Source organism: Lagenorhynchus albirostris, chromosome 2, assembly GCF_949774975.1.
Source record: "Lagenorhynchus albirostris chromosome 2, mLagAlb1.1, whole genome shotgun sequence".
NCBI lineage: Eukaryota > Metazoa > Chordata > Mammalia > Artiodactyla > Delphinidae > Lagenorhynchus > Lagenorhynchus albirostris.
The window spans coordinates 122,511,081-122,516,295 of record NC_083096.1 but is presented as its reverse complement, the minus strand read 5'-3'; positions in this window follow the sequence as shown (position 1 = coordinate 122,516,295).

Here is a 5,215-nt window from a genome sequence, read left to right as displayed (position 1 = left end):
GCATATTCTTTCTACTAAACCATGTAAAGTTTTATAGTAATAGTTTTTCAAAATATCTTCTTTAACAAAATAAATAGTTTTTAAGTACTTAATAATGCTAAAAACTTAACTATGTATTGTGAATAAATAAGTCAAAATCTCTTTATTTAATAATCTCACTTTCTAACCAATTACTCTCGACATACCCTGTTATTTCCCTTCTCTAATGCTAAGGTAATATAATCAAATAAATAAACAGAAACTATTTTTACAGAAATGAATGAATAGATGTAGGGCACTTTGAGTTTACCAGATAAAAGCATTCTATGAATTTACGGTGGTATAATTATTACAAAATGATGCAAAAGTTCTATGACTCATTTTGTCATGTACTTTGACTTTGCTTTTCAAATGTAAACTTCCATACTCCTATTTTGCTCAATTTTAAAATTTGTTCATGTTTTAAACAGGAATTTAATACAGAGATTGCCAGTTCACTTGCATTTAAATTAGCATGAGATCACACTTAAAGGGTGGTGAAGCATAGGCCCTATTTCAAAAGGGCTTGTACACAAAGAGACAGAGCAGTTCAGTGCAGAGATGCACAGCTGCAATTCTAGACATATTTTCGTCTTGGCAGAACATTCCCTGTTAAGCACACAGTGCTGAGGAGCAAGGAATCCATATGAATCAATTGTGATTTATTATGTTGCCATTTAATCTATAATTTTTTGCACTCTGGGGAAGTTTGTGAAAACCCCCGATGGTAACAATGTACTTAAAGATAAAAACAAAGGCAAACCACATTTTCTAAAATAATGTTCAAGTTCACTCTTTATTAGCTCTTATCTGGAGAGATAAAAGTATAGTAATTATTCTTTTTATACACAAGAAATGTTCAAGCCTCTGCAAGTTTCCCTGTTTTTCTCCATTTCATTGATGTCTGTGCATGCACTCTAAGATTTCTTTAGATATTTTACATGTATATATTATGTTAACGTGATAAATTTTCAGTTCACTTATAGTATAAACTTCTGATAAGGAGGAAAGTTTACACTTTGCCCAAGGACACTAAATTTGGAATTTTAAAACTGGGATCAAGTTAAAACACTAACACTTTTAGAACAGGTTTATAAACAGAGGGGAGTGGTAAAGGACAAAGCTGTTAGGTCAGTTGATTCCCCCAAAGGGAAGGGACTTTAATCAAATGCATATAAGACCACTTGAGGGAGAAGAATAGGCATATGAAGAAAACTCTAAAATAGTATGCAATGGAAATATCCACCAAGAAACTCAATGGTTTTGCACTGGGAGAAAAAGCACTATTAAAAGAATAGCAAGATAAAAATGAAAGGAACCCAAATGCATTGAGGATAACAGCACAAAGAAGGGAACAGAAAAGGGTTGGATTTTGATTGAAAAATAGAAAGAAATATGGGACATAGAGTGAGATGTTTAGATGAATAAGATTTTGTTTAATTTTGGTTTAATCAAGGGGGTGTTGATATGTTGAGGTTGTCATTACTCGAGAGAGTCCCAGTACAGTCAATCTACAAGAAAATAGATTTCAGAAGTCTTGTACCTGGGAAACTGCTTGAGTTCTGCTTGGCCCAGACTTTTCCCCATACGTATATATACACAATTCTTTGCCGTTTATGATTCAAATAGGTAAAACAACACCAATCTATCATACATAACTTGATGAAATACTGCCACACACAGGTGAGACATGCCAGGACTTTAGTTAGACTAAAATTCCCCAAAGGAAGCTATCAGGTCCTCTTGGTCACTGATACATGTTAGCATCACACACACACTTAGCATATAAAAAATTCTCAGTAAATTCTTGTTAAATAAATGAATGAAGGGAGGATATAAGAAATAAATAAAGGAATGAACATAGATTATTTTGAATAAACCACCAATAAGGACTGTCAATAGGTTTTTTGGTAGGATTACATGAGTCAATATATGCAAAGTATTTTGGACAGTATCTAAAAATTAGTAAGTGCTCTGTTAGCTATAATTATTTATTCATAAAGAAGGTAGAAGTTAGGGATAATAAGTTTGGAAAACAAACTGACTCAGAGCTGTTGAATAAGATTTAGAAAATAAACATTTTCTAAAGAGGGCTGGAAAACTCATATGGAGTCTAGAAGGCATTAATGTCTTGGTATCAGGAACTGCATGCCTGAGGTAAGACAGATTTCTCACAAATCTCAATTTGAGCGTTGGTATCTGATTGTTAATGATAAGTCCAGTTTCAATAAGGATTTTACTCAGTGGCTGGGAACATACAGAATAGATCAAAAAGAACAGCACTCACAGGAACGTGGGGCTGTCCTTAAAGGACCTAGAATGAGAGGAGGCTTCCCTGCAAAATCGTCAGAGAAAGCATTAAAACACATCTCCATACAATATACCCAGACCACCCTCCTGCTCACCACTTTTGAATTCCTGCTGCCCGCTTTTACCCAACCTGATGAGACAGTCCCTTGCCATCAACCACCTGGGGGTAGCAGAGAAAACTTCAATTTGTTTTCTTTCTACATACATTTGTTGAAAAATTTGTTCAGCATCCAGGTCTGCTGAGTTATGAAGAGGAGTATTTTTACCAGCAAAAGTAACAATTGGCCTTCTGTATCTATGAATTCAACCATATTTTTATATTTAAAAATATTTGAAAAAATTCCAGAAAGTTCCAAAAAGCTAAACTTGAATTTGCTGTATGCTGAGCACTATGAGTCCATGTGAATGATGTGACAGGTAGGCGTGCCCTGCCTGTAGCCTCCTACCATTCCACAGATTCTCAGTCTCTCTCCAGCATTCGCTATTTGAGCTACTTGTGTTGGGTGTACCCTTTGTTTCTGTGAAAAAAAATGAATCCTAAAAAGCAATGAACTGAACAAAGTAATCCCTCAAAGGCTAAGAGGGACAGTAAAGTGCTATGTCCTGACTAGAGAATAAAAATCTCAGGTCTTTTGGGAAGTGGCACGCATCTTGCCAAAGTAGGCTGTGAGGTAAGAATGCATTGAGCATTTGCGCAATAAAGCAGAAGGAAGCTGAAACACACGGAAGTGTTAGTACTTCCCCTAGAATGTCAAAAATGGTTTCTGGTTCATGATAAAGTGCTTGCAAAGACTAAGAAAGCATTCAAAGTGTGGCTAGAGGACATGTCACAGAAGCATATCCTTGTCGATGGCAAAATTATGCATGATAAAGCACTATGAGCAATGCTGTGAGAAGGCTGAGGAGAGCCAGAGGAAAGAATTTAAGGCTAGTACTGTAAAGGATAGCTGGCTAGCTATGCAAAGCCCTACAGCCTCAAGAATTTAAAGATCACAGGGGAGTGGTCATTGACTGATGCTGAGGCAGCACCAGTGTTCCCAGAAGATCTCAAGAAACTCACAGAAGAGAAAGGCTACCTTCTAGAACAAGTCTTCAACTGTAATGAAATGGGCTTGCTCCAGAAGAAGATGCACAAATTGCACATTCATAAGAGTGCCAAGCCAACCTCAGAGTTCAAGGCCTGGAAATGTTGCTTTACTCTGTTGCTGTGTGTGAACACAGCAGGTCACATGATCAATCCAGGCCTCTCTGCCGAGCAAACAATTCCCAGACCCTTAAGAACAAAATCAAAAATTGCCTGTCTGTGTTCTGGAAGCACAACTAGAAGGCTTGGGTGATGATCACCTTGTTCTTAGAATGGTTCCATCAGTATGTCATTCCTGAAGTGAAGAAATATATTAAAGAAAAGGGACTGACATTCAAGGTTCTCCTCATAATTGGCAATGTTCCTGCCCATTCCCAATCTCTCGGTTTCACTGAAAAGAACATGGAAATGATGTTCCTGCTTCCTAACACTGTCACACTGCAGCCACTTGATCAAGGCATCATCAAGTACATTAAGACAACTTATACTCACCTTATCTTCAGGAGGATTTGTGCTGCCCTTGATGCTAACTTTGGCTGCAGCATCATGGGTTTATGAAAGAACTTCACAATTGTAGTTACAATTTGATTATTGCATAGCCTATAGAGGCCCTCAGCCCCAAGACAGTCAATGCATGTTGGAAGCCTTACGGAGTGAGATGGTCATTGATTTCAGGGACTTCCCCACTATTGATACAGAAGTCAAGAATATCTTGAAGGTTGCAAGGGAAGTTGCTGAGGAAGGTTTCTCTGACATGATCAAGGACAATGTTGAGGAACACATAGAAGAGTATAGAGGAACCCTTCCTAATGAGGAACTTGAATATCTGCTGAAGTCCTCTGCAGATGATGATGATTATGATAGTGAAGATTTAGGGGAGGCAGGGCCATCAATGTGGACACTTGAAAATTTTTCAGCAGTTTTTAAATAAGTGCAAGAGTTAAAGGACATGATCTTTGAGTATGATCCTTCTATGACAGGAAGCTTCTGTGTCACCCAAGGAATAACAACATGCCTACAATCACTGCAAGATGTGTTTAAGGATGCAAAGAAAAAGAATAAAGAGCTTCCTATAACAATGTTTCTCACTAATGCACCTGCAATTGTGAAGCCTCGACCTTCAACCTTGAAGATCTTCAGCCCTCAAACTCTGCAGATCCTGACATTAGTATTACTGATCCTCCTCTGAAGCATCAATGGCTGCAATCAAAACCCAGTCCCCAACATAGATGATCCCTCTGACATCCTGTCAGAAGGTTCAGGTTAGCCTGGTGTCTCACACTTACCTTTAGTGCCACACACCTCGCCACCTCTCCAGATCATCACTGTAGGCAGCATACGACAGTCATCATTTGCCATCGTCTGAGGGTTGTCAAGAGAGAAGAACCAGGGTTTTGGTGTTAACAGTGCATGTGTGTATGTGTGTGTGTGTGTGTGTGTGCGTGTGTGCGTGTGAGAGAGAGACAGAGATAATGAATATTATAAATATATAATATTTATAATTATAAATATATAATATATATAATGAATATTATAAAAATATTCCATGTTTTATTCCATGTATTTCTCTTCCAAATCATTAAAGGAAAGCAAACTGTAGGTGTTGAAAGAAAAAAAAAGCATTACATTGTTGCTGACGTGTACTGTATAATTAGGCCTATGAGATCCTTGCATCTGTACTAAACACATACAGACCTTTTTTTTTGTCATTATTCCCTAAACAATACAGTATAACAACTATTTACATAGCATTTACATTGTATTAGGTATTATAAGTATTCTAGAGATGATTTAAAGTATATG